The 22,400-nt window shown below is 37.4% G+C and overlaps 1 protein-coding gene across 3 annotated transcripts in view; it reads right to left on the bottom strand.

Annotated features, from left to right (window-relative positions):
- The window catches only part of tshz2 (teashirt zinc finger homeobox 2), a 194,135-nt gene that overhangs the window by 109,550 nt on the left and 62,185 nt on the right, over window positions 1-22,400 (bottom strand). Inside the window, exons 1-3 of one of the 3 annotated variants that reach the window (XM_089124730.1) lie at window positions 19,370-19,432; window positions 19,194-19,249; window positions 17,385-17,441 (exon numbers count right to left, since the gene is read on the bottom strand). The exons of 1 other annotated variant lie outside the window; for it this stretch is intronic. The gene's annotated coding sequence lies outside the window, so the exon portion shown is untranslated. Of the gene's footprint in view, window positions 1-17,384; window positions 17,442-18,704; window positions 18,800-19,193; window positions 19,250-19,369; window positions 19,433-22,400 lie in introns of those variants that run through there. One more of the 3 variants, XM_039652419.2, reaches the window with a different exon arrangement.

The following is a 22,400-nucleotide window of genomic DNA, read 5'->3' as shown; positions in this document are numbered from 1 at the left end:
CTGTGCGTTTAAAAAAACAAAACGTGCCAAACATCAGGCTTCATGTTTTTACTCCAATCTCATTTCATAACGTCATAACTAATTGAAAAATTTGAAGTAACATTTGATAATCGATATATTTTTCTGTAGCGTAAGTTACTGAAGTGTTCATTTTTAATGATTTATAGGCCACCTGCTATATGTTTATGTGTGTATATATATATATATATCTCCATTGGCTTTTATACATAGGATAATTTTATATTCTGGATAAAATTGCATTAACTTTTGTATAAGTTACTAAAAATATTACATATATATATATAATATAATATTTTTAGTAAATTATACAAAAGTTAACGCGATTTTGACCAGAAACGCCTGCGCCATCAGCCAATGGATTGGAGTGAATCGTGATTATATGGTCTTCAGACAATCGGCACACTTACTCTGGCGTGTAATTTTACCCGTGAAATACAGCCAAACCTTGAAGCGTTTTGTCTTCGTCATCTTCATTTTATCCCCTCACTATCAGAAGACGTTTTTGTGGGAAAACGAACCGTATTTATATCGTTTTTACCTCGTGTAATCACAGTGACGTCCAAGTGATCTGAATCAGTTGTGCAATGTCCAACTGAACCGAACTGAATCAGTTCAATGTTACGCCGGAAGTGATCGCTTGCGTGTGACGTCACTCAATATTTACACGGAGATTTCGGAAGTTTTACCTTTTACTAAACATATTTAGATATACCGAAATCGTCTTCCATTGCGGTTTCCCGTATATCTAAATATGTTTAGTGAAAAGTAAAACTTCCGAAATCTCTGTATAAACAACGTAGTGACGTAGGCGCGCAAGCGATCACTTCCGGCACATGCGCAGACCAAAGCTCTCAGATCAGTTGGACGTGGATATGGTTATATGAGGTAAAAACGATATAAATACTGTATAAAAACCGCTCGTGTCAATGTGTACTTACACTTACGAGTCATTAAATCATGTTTAATTCTGACTTCTCTGGTAATGCTTTTTGGTGGACCCCCTTAGCCTCCAGTGTATGACTGACAGACAACAACGGTTTGACTGAAAAATGTCAAAATTGAAAATACTCTGGAAACAAAGACACCTACATCTTGGATGCCCTTGCGGTAAGCTAAAACATATCAAATCATATCATATCAAAGTGAACTATCCCTTTAATAAATGTCCTTGTGCACAATATACAGTCCCAAAGAACATCACTGGGACATATTGAAGCTTCAACTTTAACTTCAGCCTGGATCACATAGCTCTAGTCTTTTAACTTTGTGTCAATTTGCTGTAAGCCAAAAGGCATTATGGTGAAACAGGAACTGATCATCACACCAGCCAGAGAGAGAGAGAGAGCACAATGTTGTCCAAGAGAGTCAAATGACTCCGGTGTGTAACGCTGATGGTATATCTGCTCTCATGGCTCATTTGTTTCAGGTCACATCAAGAGGAGACGCTTCAGTCACAACAACGACACGTGTGAAAGGCCATCTGCTGCTCCAGATAAAGATAAGTGTTGTGCAGGTAGGCCGTGACAATTCTGATAATGGTGAAGGTTGCATTGTCCATCACTGAAAGACAATCTACTCTCACATGTGCACAGTAAGCTGTGGGTGTTAGTAGTTTAGAGAAGAGGAAGCATGGGAAGCGATATGAAAAGCATTGGAGCCGTGTTGGCTTTGAACCTCACGTGAGCGACAAGGTCATGGGATCGATTCCCAGCGAAAGCAAGAACTGATAAAATGTAAATGTGCATCTTGGATGCAATGTAAGTCGCATTGGATAAAAGCATCTGATAAATGTAAAATGTGCGTTTTAGTTGAAATCTTACTTGCTTATCACATTTGCCCAATTATTGTCAGTCTGCTATCTTCTATTTACAGAAAGAAAAATCCAAATATTAATATCCAGAAAGCAGCAAAAGCCTGTTTTGCCTGAAAAATACAGCGTAAACACTTCAATGCACCATACAAGAGGATATCAAATAATGCCAAACAAGTTTCAAATCTCTTGCATGTCAAGCAATTTGTCATAACTGCATCTCAGCTTTGAAAATTCAGATCTATTCTCAGCATTCCCCTTGTTCAGAAACAGACCCACTCTGTAAAGTAGGAAAATGCAACGTCAGAGATTTCCGTATGAACATTTCTCATCAAAATCTTCCTAAATCAAATTACCAGAGCTACAGATACTCGGATGTAAACGCTAGGCGGAAATGTTCATCCATGGAGCGAAACAGACAAATGAAATTCGACTCAAAACATGATGCCAACCTCGGGTCATCGGTGCTCTACAAATCCCATGGAAGTGAAGATCAGTTGCGAGTGAAAGACAACCGCTGAGCAATACAATTATCTGCTTTGACCCTTCTTTTGAAAAGAAGGCAGAGAGGTTTGTGATATCTGTGCGCATAAAAATTATTAAACAGGTGAACAAAACAATCCGGAATGGGACCATTGCAAGCAGGATTGTAAAAGGCAGCAATATAAAGAGCCACAGGAGGAGTCATTATCTCAGGATGACAGGAAGTGGAATCATAAAGAAAAAGTCACCACACTATTTCGGAGGAGTCTAATACTCAACTCACAAAAGTTGTCTGAAGTTGTTTAAAAGGGGACTTAGGATCATTTTTAAAAATTATATTTTATTTAGCCTTATATTATAGATATCTTATTTAATCATGTTTGATGGTTTTTGAGATGTTTTTACTGGAATACAAGTCAAAAACTGCCCTTGGATTGTAGTTGGCTGCTGGAGCGTTGCAGTTGCTAAGGTGTTCTGAGTGGTTGCTAGCGTGTTGCTAAGCAATTGCTTACTTGAACAAGTCAAAAGGGCTATTCTCAAAGGAGTAGTTCACTTTAAAAAAAAAAAAAAAACTTTTGCTGATAATTTACTCACCCCTATGTCATCCAAGATGTCCATGTCTTTCTTTCTTCAGTCGAAAAGAAATTAAGGTTTTTGATGAAAACATTCCATATAATGGACTTCATTGGGAACCAAACGATTCAAGGTCCAAATGAGAGTTTCAGTGCAGATTCAAAGGGCTTTAAATGACACCAGACGACGAATAAGGGTCTTATATCAAGCGAAACGATCGTTCATTTAAAAAATAAATAAAAAATAATAATTTTAATAAGCACACATGCTCGCCTTGCTCAACTCTCCTGTTTGAACTTGTTCATCAAAATCAACGAATCTTTTTTCGAGTCATTTCGTTCATTTATTTTTTAAATGAGCAATCGTTTCGCTAGATAAGACTCTTATTCGTCGTCTGGTGTCGTTTACAGCCCTTTGAAGCTGCAATGAAACTCTCATTTGGACCTTGAACCATTTGGTTCCCAATGAAGTCCATTATATGGAATGTTTTCATCAAAAACCTTAATTTCTTTTTGGCTGAAGAAAGAAAGACATGGACATCATGGATGACATGGGGGTGAGTAAATTATCAGCAAAAGTTTTTTTTTTAAAGTGAACTACTCCTTTAACTCTTTCCCCGCCTAAATTTTTTTTTACAAAAATTTGACAAAAATTTTCTGAACCCCAGATTATTTAGCAATATAAAAATCTGAACATGCAATATATCAAAAGAAAGAACAGACAAGTTAAACAAAAGAAAAACAAGTTTTTCAGCCGTACAGACACAAGTGGGATCTAACTTTGCAAACAAAGCTTTCTAAATCACATTCAATCTTCGACATAGCCAGTCTACTTGAGATCAGTCTGCAGGTCCTGCACAACATTGAAAAGATCACAGTGCTTTTTCCTGCCATTCTCACTCAGCCTTGAAATTATGTTTAGTCTCATTCCTCCGAACCATTTGAAGAAGATCTTTTACGATCATTAGTCCTGCCGGTGCGAGACACTTCCTATGTGGTCATGATTATCCTGAGCTCTGGAAGGAGAAAAAGTCCTCGTTTTCATGCATTATCACTAATGTGAAATAATTCAAAGCAGCGTAGAAGGTTTTTTCAGACATCCGACCCTATAAATAATCAAGGGCCCATTCAAACCCTCCGAGTAATTACTCGTGTGTGGTGACAGCTGAAGGCAGGAGGAAAATGACAGGCCTCCAAGAGGGAGATGTAGTGTAAATTTTATGAGTGACAAAGAAGATTAGCACAAGGACTGGCTACATGCTACCCTGACCTCTGTGTGGGCGTGCGGAGAACGAGGTGAACATCGCGTTTGTGTCCACGATTTCCTTCTCGTGACGTTTGATTTTGAATTTTTTATCTGCTCGATATGCATTACTACACCACGGTCTTCTTTGGCAAATATTCAGCAGAGCTCTTTAAAGAAAGACTGAATGCAACAAGATCTCGTTACTAAACGCTTAAAGGGTTAGTTCACCCAAAAATGAAAATTAAGTCATTAATTACTCACCCCCATGCTGTACCAACCCCGTAAGACCTTCGTTCGTCTTCGGAACACAAATAAAGATATTTTTGATTGAATCTGAGAGCTGGATCAGTCCTATATAGACTGTCTAAGGGACTGCCTCTTGACGGCCCATAAAGTCATTAAAGAAAAGGTTTAAATATTCCATGTGCCTACAGCGGCTCAATTATAAGTTTATCAAGCGACGAGACTACTTTTTGTGCGAAAAAAACATAAATAACGACTTTATTCGACTTTCCATTACTTCCTTATGGGCGCATGCGCGAGAACTGAGACGAGGACGTTCTCATTCGTCTACTTCTTGTTACCGGCTGCTCCGCTCAGGAGTTTTACCGCCACCTACCGTATAAAATGATGATCCATATATAAGGCGCTCCGGATTATAAGGAACACTGTCGTTTTTTGAGAAGGTTAAAGGCTTTTAAGTGCACCTTATAGTGCGGAAAATACGCTAATTGAAAAGCGTATGTACAGCGCGCATCTTCCTCTGCTTGTAAACAGAAAGTTTTGCGCTTCCAGCTATATCAGCACATCATCTTATACGGTAGGGGGCGGTAAAACTCCTAAGCGGTGAGCAGCCGGTAACAAGAAGTGGTTGAATGAGAACGTCCTCGTCTCAGTTCTCGCGCATGCGCCCATAAGGAAGTAATGGAATAGTGGAATAAAGACGTTATTTATGTTTTTTTCGCACAAAAAGTAGTCTCGTCGCTTGATAAACTTATAATTGAGCCGCTGTAGGCACATGGAATACTTAAACCTTTTCTTTAATGACTTTATGGGCCGTCAAGAGGCAGTCCCTTAGGCAGTCTATGTAGGAGTGATCTAGCTCTCAGATTCAATCAAAAATATCTTTATTTGTGTTCCGAAGACGAACGAAGGTCTTACGGGGTTGGTACAGCATGGGGGTGAGTAATTAATGACTTAATTTTCATTTTTGGGTGAACTAACCCTTTAATGCTTTATTTTTTATTTTTTTTTATTAAACCTTTATTTAACCAGGGATATAGTCACATTGAGATAAGTATCTCATTTACAAGTGAGCCCTGGCCAAAATAGCAGCACACGATATACATACATACATAAAACATAATACACAACACGAACATGTACAAAAAATAATACAAAATTAAATGTTAAGAGCAAGTGCAGACAGATTTGAATGATTTGTTTAAGTGTAGCTTGAACTCACTTATCGAAATAAGTTCTTCTAGTTTCAGTGAACTTTGGATCTCATTCCAAACAGTTGATGCACTATAAGTAAAAGCAGTTTTTCCAAATTCTGTCTTCATTAAAGGAACATTTAAAAGAATATATCTACTTGAACGTAGATTATACCTTTGACTATTAAAAGTTAGTAAACTACTCAAATATTGGGGAAGCTGGCCGACTAATGCCTTATATACAAGTATGAGCCAGTGTTTGTGCCTTCTTATATGAAGTGGAGGCCAACCTACCATCTCATACAACGCACAATGATGAGTGTGATATTTTGAGTTAGTTATAAATCTTAGTGCAGAGTGATAAACAGAATCTACTGATTTTAGGAGAGCTTTAGTGGAATTTCTGTAAAAAACATCTCCATAATCTAGGATAGGTAAGAAGGTAGATTCCACCAACTTTTTCTTAGCCGACTGTGAGAAACATGCACTATTTCGAAAATAAAACCCCAGCTGTAACCTTAACTTAGACAACAGTTGTTTAACATGTAACTTGAATGATAAGTCCTCTTCCAACACAAACCCCAGATATTTATAAGAGGAAACCAGTTCTATAGAGTTACCCTGCAAAGTATAAATAGGTGGTGGAGGAGAATCAGTCTTTTGTTTCCTAGAAAAGACCATGTATTTTGTTTTCTTATCATTTAGGACTAATTTTAAAGAAAATAGTTTACGCTGAACTAGTTCAAATGCTTCCTGCAGCTTTAAAATGCAATTTTCAATAGAAGATGCAAAGCAGTAGATAATGGTATCATCGGCATATAAATGGATACTTGCATCTGATAGATTATCACCAAGATTGTTAATATATAATGTAAACAACAGGGGACCCAATATGGACCCCTGTGGCACACCAGATTCGATGGTCAGCTTGTCAGAAAGAGACCCCTTAATTTGCACTCTTTGACTCCTATTCTTCAAATAGTTCCCGATCCAACCCAATGCGGCTCCAGAAAGGCCAATACAATGTAAACGCAACAAAAGAATATCATGATTGACCACATCGAAAGCTTTTGTCAAATCAATAAACATTGCAGCACATGATCTTCCAGTATCTAGGGCGCAAGTAATGTCTTTAACTGACATCAACAAACTGTAGCCATGTTTCCATCCACTTGTCAATCGAATTATCTGAAATTCGGTTAAAAAACTCATGCGGATAAAGCTGGTGAAAGTGTGTTTCCATCCAACGGCTTTAAAGCGAATAAAAACCTGTACGTAATGACGTCACATGCTGTTTTGCGATCAAATTGGTTTATCGAATTGATTTGAGACATTTTACGGTGTTTCCATTTATTTTCGCACTGAATCGAACAACATTCAAGCAAACTTTTGCGAACAAAGTTTTGTTAGACAAAACGGATCGCGCCATCTACCAAAAAATGATCAATATTTCACAAGTTGAAGGCTAATAATGCTTATGTGCCAGCTGATAGCGACATATGAATGGGATAATGTATGCGAGGCGGTTGTATTCGCTATAACAACCGCCTCGCTTTATATTATCCTGCTTATTACATATAAATCAACCAAATAAATAAATAAATCAATAATTTGACACAAAATATTGACGTAAAAATGAGTATTGATTTAAAAACGAGTATTGCTTCTGCTAAAGAAAATAGTCTGTTCCGTCTCTGAACTGCGTCCATGGCAACGGTGTGTTATACTAACAGCGGCGCAGTCTGTTAATAACAAATAACAGACCACATTCTACATTACAATTCAACCAAGCCACGTAAAAACAAGCAAAACTAACCTAAGAAAACAGCAACGCTATAAACATCGCTATGATGATGCCGATGCACGTACTATGCCCGATGACAGCGGAGGTGACTGTGGTTTGGGAACGACAGCGCTCCATGGGAGATCGTGGTTCACGGAAACCCTTTGGTTGAAGCATATTTTTGCTTTGTACACTTACATCTGTCTTTGTTAACATCCGCCATGTGTGCGCAAACAGACTGGCCGGAAATGAACTCGTCTTCTGACCATATTAATCGCAATTCATTATTTATTCGGCAAATAACGTTTCCGTCAGCTTTTATCGCATTAGCCGTATACCGATCAAGATAAAATCCGATGAGACCGAACGTATTTCATTTGAGTCGATTTTCATGAAATTTCATCGAATTTTACTGTTTCCATAAGGCATTTTTCATTCGATATCACTTAATTCGGATAAAAACGTGTCGATGGAAACATGGCTTGTGACCAATGTATTTGTTGGAGAATTTATTACGGTCTAATAAATAATATCAACAGATACAACTTTTGATTTTAAAGTGATACTCCGATGATGATCTATGATTGCATGGCATTATGAATCCGACGCCTGCAAATGAGAAACATACTGTAAGGTTTTCGCACCGAACACAAGATGTGAGAAAAGACAACACGGGTTTAATGTGTAAGCGACACTGACAAAGTCATCGCACTGGAGCGTGATAGCCATTTAGCTCCGACATCCACCCTTTTCAAAGAGCTATTCAACGAGGCCTCCATCTGCATCGTTCCCGCCCAGCCTTCCGAGTGATGTGCCATTGATACTCTTTTGTGTTGCCTTTCCAAAGAAAGCTTTTGTTCGCTCTATAATTACAGGGGTACTTCTCAACTGTACTTTTCTACTAAAGCACACACACCCCGAAGCTGTAGGCGAACGACGGTCATGGGGCTACGGCTGGGTTTAACGGGGTTGATGATGGCAACAGAGCACATCGCTACAATCCCCAGTGAGGCTTCCTTTCCAGACACGTTTTGGGAACGACGATCCCGCTGTTTCAACAGGCTTTTCGTCTGTTTCTGTCTCGACTTGTCAAGTGTCTGACGTTCTGATTTAATCAACATCCGTGGCTGCCAGTTGAATTAGATCACTATCAAAAACGTGCCCGATACGCCGTGTCCCTCACTTGTCAGAGACCAACTCATCTGCTCATTTATTTATCACACTCGTCCTCCCATGGAGACACCTTGTAGTCCCTAGCAGAAACATGAGAGCTATCTGTCCATTACCGCTTGGTTTGGATCTGCAGGCAATACTGTAAGCCACGAAGAGGGAAAAGCCATGGCACCCGGAGAAAATGAAACTAAAGATTCCTACAAAAGAGTCGTGTTTGCTTATGAAGACTATAGTTTCAGCAGAGAAGTGGAGCGCTTGAGACAAAGAGGTTTAGTATTTGGACAGAAGTCCACTCTATTGCAGATTAACCTAGAATTCTGAGAGTGTTCTCATTAGGAAAGCTAAGTGAAAATTTAAGTTATTCTGTATAGGTGGTTTGCAGTCACGTGATTGTGTTGACGTGCGGAAGGCAGATGGAGGGCAAGGAGTGAAGAGCGCAATGGACGAGATGGAGGAAAATCCTACCCTATCTCACGACCAATTCGTACGAATGATTCAAAAGTGGCTAATTCGTACTAATTCATACGACCTCACTCGTACAAATTTGTACGATTTGTCTAAACCCACGTGACGGTTATGTTTAGGGGCGGGGTCAGGGGTAGGTCATTCGTACGAATTCATACGAATTGGCTAATTCGTAAAATATGTACGATTTAGCTAAATCGTACTAATTCGTACGAGTGAGGTCGTACAAATTGTTACGAATTAGCCACCTCGTAAAATTCGTACTGTACTACTTTAGACGCTATTACAAGAGAAATATATAAACAGAAAATGGAAACATATGTTGGACGTGATCCTTACGTTATGAAGAGGACCGATTTTCAACTGAATTGAGAGATTTGCCTGCCATCGAGGCTGTAGATATCAGCAACTAACTCGTCTGACAGACATACTTTGACTTTACAAAGTTCGGAAACTGGTACGTTACACAAACAGCCAGATAAGTGTATAAACACCTGAATAATGTAATTATAAGCCACATAAATAATGTATTAACTCACATTTGACGAAGTGATCACTGCACACACACACACACACACAGGCATTTTCCCATTCGGCTCCTCCCGACTGCAGACGTAGGTTTGCAAGGCATTTTTCCCGGTGTTTTTCTGTCAATTTCTTGTATTTTCCACCCTTATGAACAACAACGTTTGGCACATGCTAAAAACTCCTCGTGGTTTGATCGATTTGAGCAGCCATAAACGACGCAAAACATTGGCATTTTGAGTGTGTTATAGTGCTTTCTAAATATAGAAAATCACTTCCTGCCCTCCATCTGCGTTTCGCGCCATGGCAACGCAGTGGAGTGACGTCACGCGAAAACAAGCTATTGAAAATCGATGCAGGATGTATATATGGTAAAATGTAGTCAGACATTACTGAAAAAAGACAAAGTTGAAATAAACAGGGATGAAATAAAAAGGTTTAATTTTTGTGCTAATGGCCGAATGGTGCTATAAAAAAAAAGTTGGTAAAATAGCTGATTAGTTGGTATTATTCTATTATGCAACAATAAAAAAAGTGTATAAACTATTATTGTGCCAATGACTGAATGGTTGTAAATTATCCCACTCTTAAAAAAAAAATAATAATAATCAGTTGGTATTGTTCTATTATGCAAGATTAAAATAGTTTATTTAGTTGTATTGTGCCAATGACTGAATGGTTGTAAATTATCCGCCATATTGAAGATAAAACAAAATAATGATAAAATAATAAAGTCAAATTAAAGTAAACAATAAAACTAATATTATAATATAAAGAGTTCAGATGCAAAAGCCTCTAAAAGCCATTTGAAATTTTCTTCTTTAATGATGATTTTGATCAAACTTGTATATTTAAGTTCAGTAATTTCACTTAAATAACAATTAATTGGTAATTATCATTGCCATTTAAGTGAAATCACTGAACTTAAATATACAAGCTTGATAGAAATGATCATTCTAGAAGAAAATTTCAAATGGCATTTAGAGGCTTTTGCATCTGAACTCTTCATATACTAATAGGCAAGAAGAAAAATACAAGCGACAAGCGAGTATGTATTCAATTATAAATAGATTTGTACTAAAATGATCATGATGTAGAAAATGCATACTATACGACTTATAAAATCATAAAAAAAATATTTTGCACACCAAAACCCATATGCTCTTATGTGAGTATATAGTGTGACAATAAGGCCTCAGCGAATTCAAAACCATGCTTGCAAGCTGAATGCGAGTGGTGCTATATGTGAAAAGCTAAAGAAAGATGAAATCTTGCACACGAGAGATATGGACATTTTGAAAGGGATTGGAAAGATGCTATTCATTTCAAAAGTGTTTTTTCATTGCCAGAGGCAAATCAACTAAATGGATGTCAGTCATTCCATTCGGCACGGCACGGCGCAGAACGCTTTTTACCAAACCCCGCGATTGTATTTCTCCTCTTCATTCATCTGCAGTTGGCAATATGAGAAAATATGGAGCATGCACATGCAACCCTCGGATGTACGCAATTTATATAAGCACAAGGGGTTTCATATTAAACTGATTGGTCTGTTCTGGAAATGGGGTGAATCGTTCTGGAAGCAATGGGGCAAATCTATCCTGTGCGTTTGTATGCTCCAATAGACCACTTTGAGAATTAAATGTCACATTTTTAATGCGTCCATTACAACATTGAAATATTTAGCCAGCATACTTAATGTCGCTCATGTAGAGCATCTAAGCACCGTGTGAAGACACTTCCAGTGCGTTTGTTGGGCCACCTGGGATGAAACGGCTTCTTTCTATTGCTATCTATTTAATAACATGGTTTATGATGAGTAAAATATAGAGAGAACCCCATCGTCTCAAGTCACCTTTCTTCAAATGTCTTTCTGACAATAGTTTTCAATTTGGTTTTGCTTCAGTACGCAGATTTTTGACAATGAGACCACAAGTGTTGACCCAACAGAGTCACAAAATAGTTCATCATACAAAAAAACACACACAATGGAAGTCATTTTCAACCACAGTAATGAATGTCATCACGTTACAGTAACTCTGCCTGAAATCATCATACTAAATTAAATTAAAGCTAAACCAATATTTCTCAACATTGTCACTTGTTAAATGTTAAACTCACACTAGACTCGTTGGCAACTGGATATTTTTCAATCAAAGGGATAGATTCTGTCATTAATTACTCACCCGCGTGTCTCTTCAGAAAATTTGGACTAAACCGCTCAATTCATATAAAAGATTAGTTTTGCAAGCTCTTTATTTAAATTTTTTTAGCGTCAAAATGGAAGTCAACGAAGGGACAGAAAAGGGACAGAAAGCGGTCAGATTTCATCAAAAAGATCTTCATTTGTGTTCCGGAGATGAACATGAATGCGAGTGATTAATGACACAATTAGACCTAACCTTTTAAAGGGACGAGTACTTTTTTATTTTATTATTTAAAATCAATATTTTTATTCATAAATATGTCCTCAATGGCGTACAAATACCTCTGCCAATGATCTGACTTATCCTCATAAACGAAGAGTTTATTATCTTTATATACATTGGACGGGTAAGTCCACGGAGGCTTCCATTTTGTTCCGCCATTTTGAAAAACTATAATAGCAGAGAGGGACAAAAAGTACTAGGCCAATGCGTTTCCATTCAGAGCCAGCGTGACATAACTCCCCCTGAAGGAACACTCGACGAAGTGCTATTAGAAAACGTCCTGTCATAGCTTTTTGGCACATAGTGGCTACCGTAGATGCAACGCGCATTTGAAAAAGCGAGGCGCTGGAAAGCACAAATCGTTTGAATGCGAAATACATTTTCACCACTAGATGGGAGAAACTACTACACAATGTCCCTTTAAGACAACCGAATCATATCTTTATTGACGCTTTCTGAGAATGTTTACTTTCACTTACAAACTGTTATATTGATAGAAGAAATACATATGGAAAAATGTATAGTCAGTCAAAAACGTATAGTCAGTGGCATTGACATTTTCAATACAGCTAAATCTAAAACCGGAGGATGACTTGTATCATTGTTACATTATCATCATCACCCAGCTCTGAAACGTGCTCTATGGTAAAACGCCATGGACGATAACGATAATGATAGGCCTATTATATAAAAAATAGTTCTGAATATAAAATAATTGCAGAGTCCAAATCACAACTACGATAAATAACTAACACTAACAGAACAAAGAAACAATATAATTGGAATCACTTTCACAACTATTTCTGTTGAGACATTCAGAATTTGGCGTAAACAGAATGAGAACATGGATCCATCATGCCTTGTTACCACTGTGCAGGCTGGTGGTGGTGGTGTAATGGTGTGGGGATGTTTTCTTAGCACATTTTAGGCCCCTTAGTGCCAATTGGGCATCGTTTAAATGCCAACTGACCATATCCATCCCTTAATGGCCACCATGTACCCATCCTAATGGATAATGCATCATGTCACAAAGCTCGAATCATTTCAAATTGGTTTCTTGAACATGACAATGAGTTGACTGAACTAAAATGGCCCCCACAGTCACCAGATCTCAACCCAATAGAGCATCTTTGGGATGTGGTGGAACGGGAGCTTCGTGCCCTGGATGTGCATCCCACAAATCTCCATCAACTGCAAGATGCTATCCTATCAATATGGGCCAACATTTCTAAAGAATGCTTTCAGCTCCTTGTTGAATCAATGTCACGTAGAATTAAGGCAGTTCTGAAGGCGAAAGGGGTCAAACACAGTATTAGTATTAGTGTGGTGTTCCTAATAATCCTTTAGGTGAGTGTATATATATACAAATCAGTGTAATTTTTTGTAAAGCTGCTTTGAAACAAGGTATCATGGAGAGCGCTGTACAAGTCTAAAGTAAACAAAAGTTTCCTAAAATAATCAAACATTGAAAATTTACTGATATTAAAATGGAAAAATTACGTTTTCAATTACTGAAATTTGTCAAAATAATGTCCAGAAGGAAAAGTGTGCACCCAGCTTTACACAAACAGAGCAAAAGGGGAAACAAAATGACAAAAAAAAAATAAAAGGTTGCAAAGCATCCAGTGAAAGCGCGCAGCGCATGAATTATGTGGAGTGGTGGATGGTGAGAAGGACTTAGATTGAGATGTCCACTTCCAGCTCACTGGTTTGATATTTCCATCACGGACAGCGAAGGAGACCCTGACAGTCGGGCTGTTGGAAGCCAGCTGTTTTCATGCTTTGAGGATTCCGGAATGTGCAGCCAAGTTGAAGGATTGTTAGGAGATTATTAAGCAAAGTGACATGCAGAAAACGTGAATCCAGTGATGGAACGGTTGAAGAGTTTCACATGCAGTAGATCTTTGGCACCCAGTCAGCCATGAGCCCTTCAGCATCAATGCTGCTGTAACATCGCATCCGAGTTAATCAAGTAACATTAACTAAATCCAAAGAGAATATGAACGTTGCAGTATGAACCAGTTGAAACAAACACAGTCCTGCCTCACTGAGATCCAGCCATTTCTGGTAAGCTACTACTTAGGCCCTGTTTACACCTGGTATTAAGATACGTTTTGGTCGATCTGATCAAGTGGAAGACGCAAAATGCAGGTGTACATAGGGTCTAGAATGTTTTGAGCTTGTCCACTTTCAATCACTTCCAGTGGTAGACGGAAATGCATTTGAGTGGACTGCTTTTAGTGTAAACGTTCATGTGGTCGAATGTGTTCGAATAGCCACAAAATCCTGCTGACTTCGGCCCCGTCCACACTACTGCGTTTTCGTTTAAAAACGGAGAATTAAAATGATTACGATCTCCGTCCACACCAGCGTTTTATCTGCGTATTAGAAATGATCTCCGTCCACATTAAAACGACTGAAAATGCTGATCACGTGACCATTCACCAACACTGGGCATGCGCGTGCCGGTGTAAACAGTGGTTGGCGAATCAGGGAAGGATACGTCATGACTGATAACACCCAATCATAGAGCCGAGCGTCAGCCTCTGCGTCAGCGTTTCTAAACTCCACCGTTTTGTCTCGTCCACACTAAGGCCGTGTTTACACAAGAACGCTCGCGGGTGAAAACGTAAAAATATTTTATCGGATGTGCCTTTCGTTTACACAGCGACTGAGTTTTTGAGGCTTAAAAACGCAAAAAAGTGAAACCACTCTCCAGAGTGGAAATCTTAAAAACGCTCCACCGCCGCGTTCCCGTGTAAACGGTAAAAACGCAAAAGTCTGCTTGACAGTGAACTTGGTGTTGTTGTAGTATGCACTCCTAGCCACCTGAAGTGCATACTACATTGAATTTCACACACTTTTGCGTCACCATTTGCACGCGGATTTCCCACCCAAAACGCTCGTCTAAACGCAGAATAAAAAGTGATGACGCAACGCCACTTTTGCGTTTTCTCTTCAATATCGTTTCCGTGTAAACATAGCCTAAAACGCCCTCCGGAGACTCAAAACACAAAACGGAGCTGCAGCGTTTCTAAACGTCTCTGTTTTAGGTCTTCGTTTTTGCCGTTTTAGTCTGGACGGGAGGTGCACTGCAAACGTAGCAAAAGGTCTCCGTTTTTAAACGAAAACGCAGTAGTGTGGGCGGGGCCTTAATGTGCGAACATTATGTGATTTAAACTGTCGGCTGGAGACTCAAGTTTGGTTTGAAGATAAAAAACGTACCAAGCACAATGTTCTCTCACCATTCCTGATTTCTAACACACACTAACGGCGTGGTCATGCGGCTGTCAGAGCAGAAACGAAATCTGATGCAAGTATTGTATGTTTACTTTTCATTTAACACATTTTCGTCCTAGTAATAAAAACACACTCAAATAATTTGACAGTGATGTGATAATTGAGCGCATATGATTGACATGAAGTGAACAGGTTATTATTGACCGTGAAGCGAGCGGTTGGGAAAGAGTATGTCAACAGAAATCTCTAAGGTGTGTGAAACAAAACAAATCAGTTGTGTTGAGATTTGAATACTGTGTGCTTCAAATATCTGTGAAACTGAACCTTAAGGCTGAACCTTAGTGTCGTTACTATGAACCAATGTGGACGTGCCAAGTGACCGCAGGATGAACATATAAAACAATGATGATTAATGTACACCACTGTTCAAAAGTTTTGGGGTTAGTAAGATTTTTCTTTAATACTTTCAATACGTCAGAAGCCTCAGTGAGCAAAATAGACTTCTTTCAAAAACATTTTAAAGTCTTACCGACCCCAAACTGTTAAACGGTAGTGAACGAACTGTAGTTTTGAGTTCTTAAATTCCTTTGTTAAAATAAATACATTTTTCATATTGATCAGTTACAGTACATCACCAACAAATCTTTCTCCTTACTCAAAAACACACAAAATAAAACTTAATTTCCACATTTACGCTACCAAACAGTCCCATGCAAAGCATGCTGTCAAACTAGAAATTCAATGTCCAGTTTCAGATGTCAACAAAAAATGGATTAAGTTAAGTCCCATATTAAAAATGTATGTGAACTGGCATGGGGCCATTTGCATAAACAGCCACTAAATTAAGACGTCTTAAAAGTGTCTGACTTATAAAGTTAAGACCAGTCTTGAAGAAAACACATAGATGACTAACTTGTGACACTAGTCTTAGCAGTTTATGCAACTGGCCTGGCTGTTGTGACTAAATGTTTAAGAATTTTCACATTAACATTAAACACTAACAAGTCATTTCAACTTTCTAAAAAAACCAAATTAATTTCAACCTCTTCTCTCTTGATCCAGTACCGTGCAAAGCATGCTGGGAATTAGAAATCCCCAGCCCATTTCAGTTAATGCAACTAAAATGATTAATGTATTCCCAAAACAAATGGACTTAATAAACTTCAATTGCATAAATGTAAGTAGATTGAACAAAAACAAATTCAGTTGTAACAGAATGTCCAAGAATAAATATGCATTTACAAAGTACCAAGTTGATACGAGGGTTTGAGGGTTAAATCGATCACTTTGACACACCATCGTGCCATTATGAAATGAATGTCCATGCTATGTAGTATGTTATATCTCACACAATCCCACCCCTAAATGCCACGTAAGCAATATGATCACTTTAAACTCTCAGTCAAACCGCTCTTCTTGTCTAAGTGGGAGAACTATAATCTGCTGAAGTATGGACCAAATTAACTTATGACAAAGTTCTGGCAATGCAAAACTATATATTCATTATTGCAACAAGTAAGTAGGGGAAACATATATATGGAAGTAGCCAAAACAAATAAACAACAACCAATATGATTTATGCACGCATAGCAGCCTATATAACAAATAATTCACAAAGGTTGAATCCTTAGCTTAACTTTAAGCTTTGGTGTAAAATATTTGAAAAACAGCCCTGAAAACTAAAACAACTGCTACGTATTATGTAGCCCCGCCGCTTTTCAGCGTTGCGCTCGTTGTCTTTTGACATCCGGTCTGTATTTTCACAGCGATCTTGCATAGTTATGAATGAGCTGATCGTAAAATAAATTCCCGGTCGACATTTGTTAAGACATCTGCTTTACAATGCTTATGATAAACATTACAATGCTCATGATAACTTTAGTTAACTCTACAATAAGTAAATCCACTTCACCAGCTAATTACTCCTCGACAGCGATGCCATAGAAATATACAGAGCGAGCGACCGTAAAAACAGAGGTTTCAAAGACAATATTCAGCGCCCACGTTTCTCTGGTGCATTAAGTGCAACTGAGACGTTCCTATTTCCGAGTTGGGAGTTCATAATTACAACAAGTATCAAGTTGGATATAACACAGGTCAAACAAAGCTCGACGACAACCTGTAAACCTGTGCATACGATTTCGTTCTGGACATTCTGCTGCACTTCCGGGTCAACCTGCAAAGAAGCCGATGTGACTTACCTCAGATCCACCCGTTACACAGACCGTTTCATTCCACTGCTGGTTCAGCGGGTCAACCTGGTTAAGCAGAAAATGAAATGTACATATTTACCACTTAAGAAACACATTAAAAAAATTCTGCATGCATCTAATCCCATATTCTGTCTTTTTTAAATGCATTTTTAGAGTATAGCCTAAATATAATGATTTTGTAGTAGGCTACAGGTGTAATTGTGTGCCGTGGGTATTGCATGTTTGGTATTTGATGTGTTTGAGTCTCAAAGATTGAAAGCTAGGGTCCTAAAAACTTCAAGACAGCTCTTTGAAAGCAGTAAATATGTCCTTATGCTAAATATGCAAATAGATCTTGTTGTGGCTGGCCTACAACATTATATGTTTATATAATATGCTGTCTTCTCTAGCTTTGGAGGAATTCCAGACACCCAAATAGTTGTGATCACAATTGTTATTTTCCCAGATCCTGGTGAGACATTGTTTGATCTCTATCGAACTGTCTGATTTTAAAAACAAATATGCTGTTGTATATGAAGTATTTCCATAGATATCTATATAAAGGCTAGATATTTCGTCCGTGCTGCTGGCCAATGGAGGTCGACGTCAGCACCTGGCGGCCATCTTGTCACAGGCAGCTCGCTCACTGGTAACATTGTTTTAATGGTGCATGTACTTTTTAAATCACCGTAACTTGCTCAATTGTCTACCGATTTTCAAACGGCCTGGTTTGTTATAAACTGACACTGCATACTTATAAATAATAAGTGTATAAATAAATAATCATCCAGAATTATAGCCACGTTAATAACGTTTGTAAGAAATCAAACCGTTTGTAAATCCGTCAAGATTTCAACGAGATAAGACTATTTCTTACATCAGATACCACAAAGCCTGTCTGTGACAAGATGGCCGCCGGTGATGACGATAAATACTCCGCCGTGAGACATCTAGCCTTTATATAGATATCTATGAGTATTTCTATAAAACTGAATGTTATTTCATAAATATGCCCTTGTTCAAATGTTGCTGTTCTGACATTTTAAACGTATTTATTTTCAAGCTCAATAAAACTGGATATTTTAGCAGAGTGGGACAAACCAACTAACACAACAAAATATCACTGTGACAAAGTTAAACATGATGTCAGTGTAGGCCCCTGTGTCTGTTTGGTTTGTATTCTTTTTATAAATGTTTGTTTCTCATTATTTGGTAACTTTTTTCTAGTCTGAGGTGCACATTAGACTGTTAAAAAAACACTAAGACATTTATTTCTTTATTTTGGATTTTACATACATCATTAGTTTTATCCTCATTTGCAAAACTAACCTTCTGGGTTCACGTCTGCAGCATGGCTTCCGAGGGGTGGGTGTCTAAGAGGGCGTGCCGCCTTCCTGTTCCTCATTTTATGCCATCCCAAAGAATTCTGGGTAGTGTAGGCATAGTCCATTTCTCAATGGGAGGAGGGGGGTTTTGTTTCATGTTTTATTGTGTTTATGTTCATAGTATGTAGAAATGTATTTGTTTATAATTTGTATTATTTTCCTTGTGTAATTAAGGTTGATGTCTTTTGATTATTATTTTCATTTTCAGTGTAGTTATGTATGTATGTGAACATTATTTAAATTCCCTACTACTGTAAAATGGTTGACCCTTTCAGTACAAAGGAATGTATGTTTGTCTGTGAAAGAAGTTCTGGTGAGGAGGGTCACCTTGAGTGGTTTTTGTTTATGTTATTTTTTATTCTTTATTTGGAAGTCAATAAAGATTTCACTGACTGTAAGCGGTGTTGTTCATAATCACATTTCTAATACTTACAGGTGTGTGTTGTTGAGTTCCTCCAAAATGGTGTCACTTCCTGTAGGATATTGTCACTAAAGAAATGGATTTGAATTTAAAGTGATACTACACGGCATTAGCAGGATGGGAAGTGACGTTGACAGGCAAATGTATTACCATACAATATGGTTTATATCATATAAATAAAAAAATACCTGGAATATTCTGAGGTTTTCATTGTCAGAAGTGCATAGCCCCTGGGCACATGACTAAAACAGCATCTGAAACCAAAGTAGTGGAAGCATTTAATTGTGATATGAGAAAACTAATGTAATATCCATCTTTGAAAATTGTGATAATAAATATATATTAAGAAAGAAATTAAAATTGTGATGAAGTTCATGCAGCAGAGATTTGGTATTTTCTGTATCCAATAAGTTAGTTCAAGCATTACAAATATTAAACATGAACTCAAATCCAGCATGTCAGAATAAAAGTTCTTAGCATATATTACTTATTGTTTGTTATATTTTTTAGTGCTTTAAAAAGTTCATGATTCTAAAGTAGAAAACCTTTTACATCATATCCACAAATTTGAGTAGTTTTTACCAGTTTTTTTTTTTTTTTTTTTGCAATGCAGGTATTCCCAGCATGAACTGGGGCATGAAAAAATTATGTCACAGTTTGCATTGTTACTTTTATTGATGTTAATGTCAAGGTTGGTAACTGTTTACAAATTCATTTTCTACTCAAAATGATTAATTTTTTCCCCAAAAATAAGCCATTGATTACAATTATCCTGTTCTGTCATAAAGTTGAGAGCACGTATGACAATTGGATATTTTCTTTATTATTATTTAAACGTTTATATTGCTATTGCAATAAAATAGTACTTTAAAACCTTTAATAAAAAAAAAATAAGAAAAAAAGTGATATTTTTAGACTTTTATTTAAAACCTTTTAGTTTGTAGAATAACTTCACAACTTTAGTCAGTATTATGTTGAAAAGATTTTACATAATGGTACTTATACATTTAAAATGAACAAAATGCATGCAAAACTAGCAAAATAAATCTTAAGTATAACACTGTAGTGATTTTTATAGAAATAACTGGTTGCACATGTTAATGTGAATTTTTAAAATGACCAATGCTTAAGCTTTAGAGAAAACAGACTAAGGCAACATATACTAGAATTCGAATCAAATACTAGGGAAAAAAAAGATAAAGATAGATTTAAATTGTGGCCCAAACAAAACTTTTACTGGTGTACCTTGCGTTTACTGTAAACTCTACAAAACTTTATTTGCCAAAACGTCTCATAAAGATAAATGAAGGCCACATAAAAGGTATAAGCCGCTGTTTTTATTATATTCTGAACGTACACGTGGCTTTTCCGTGTGACTCGGGGTTGCAATGTAAGCTGTTTCCAACACGCACTTTATTTACCCTTTGAAAGCAATAGGCGAAATGTGGCGACCTTGTGCGCGTGAACTCAGAGAGCGAGAGGATTGCTAAACCACACGCTACAGATGTGCATTGCATCGGATTCTCTTTAATAACTGCTCCCGTCACCTTTTGCACTGAAGAAAGGGAGAGAAAACAATATCTATTTGGAGGAGGCTTGCATTTATCTTTGAACGAGACTTTGCAACCACACCACACATCAAGTCACTTTGAAAAGATGAAAAAAAAAAGGGTTTAGGAGGAAATGTAACCTGCAGTGCTGCTCGGTCGTCTAAGAAGCATTAGCTGTATGGTTTGTTTACCCGCGTGTGCACTTATGAATCCCAAGGGTGCCGCAGCCTGTGTCTAACTCACCCTGAGGGCCTGCGAGTATTTTTCACAACAAAATGAAATTTTATGGCATGCGAGATTAGCCGACACTAATGCAAGGTCAAAAATAATAGAATCAATAGGTAGGTCTGACCATGTTAACATTTACAGAAAATTACAGGCTGAAAAGCGCTGTCTAAAACAGAATGAAACGAGTCTCCGCTGAATTCGTATTGATGCCTTTTCATTATTTCTCATAATTTGACTTTTTTGTGCACTGTGGCGGTCAGCGACTGAGGTTGATCACCCGTTGTGTGGGTACAAGGGTGTGTGCGTGTGTGTGAAAGCAAGTGAGAAAAAGACTGTAATGTGCTGTAGGGTCAATGTTTCGCTGTCAGCTCCCAATGACTACTCACGACCAATCAGAACGTGTCGTCTCATTTGATCAATGACACTAACACTGTTAAGAAGGATCATGTGACCTTGATCTGTGAGCTGTGCTGATGCTTTTCAAACCTGTGGAGCACAATATAAAACCAACATTGAAGCCTTATAATAGGGAGATTCCCCAGTCCCTATGACCTGAAGAAAAAGATATGTATATACAATTTTATATAAAAACAATCAAAAACAAATACTTAAAATAAGGATACTCCCTAGAAAGTAAAGTTATCTATTTCTTGAAATTGCAATAGTTAGCTAAAGATAGATAGATAGATAGATAGATAGATAGATAGATAGATAGATAGATAGATAGATAGATAGATAGATAGATAGATAGATAGATAGATAGATAGATAGATAGATAGACAGACTGACAGACAGACAGAAAGACAGATAAATAGACAGACAGACAAACAGATAAATAGATAGACAGACAGACAGACAGATGGACAGACAAACAGACAGACAGACGATAGATATAGACAGACAGACAAACTAGATAGATAGACAAACAGACAGACAGACAGGATAGATAGATAGATAGATAGATAGATAGATAGATAGATAGATAGATAGATAGATAGATAGATAGATAGATAGATAGATAGATAGATAGATAGATAGATAGATAGATAGATAGATAGATAGATAGATAGAGACAGACAAACAGACAGACAGGATGGATAGATAGATAGATAGATAGATAGATAGATAGATAGATAGATAGATAGATAGATAGATAGATAGATAGATAGATAGATAGATAGAGACAGACAAACAGACAGACAGGATGGATAGATAGATAGATAGATAGATAGATAGATAGATAGATAGATAGATAGATAGATAGATAGATAGATAGATAGATAGATAGATAGATAGATAGATAGATAGATAGATAGATAGATAGATAGATGGATAGATTGATTGACTGAGAGACATACTGATAGATAGATAGATAGATAGATAGATAGATAGATAGATAGATAGATAGATAGATAGATAGATAGATAGATAGATAGATAGA

Source organism: Pimephales promelas, chromosome 20, assembly GCF_988280905.1.
Source record: "Pimephales promelas chromosome 20, fPimPro1.hap1.1, whole genome shotgun sequence".
Taxonomy (NCBI): Eukaryota; Metazoa; Chordata; class Actinopteri; order Cypriniformes; family Leuciscidae; genus Pimephales; species Pimephales promelas.
This window is presented reverse-complemented; position numbering and strand designations above follow the sequence as displayed.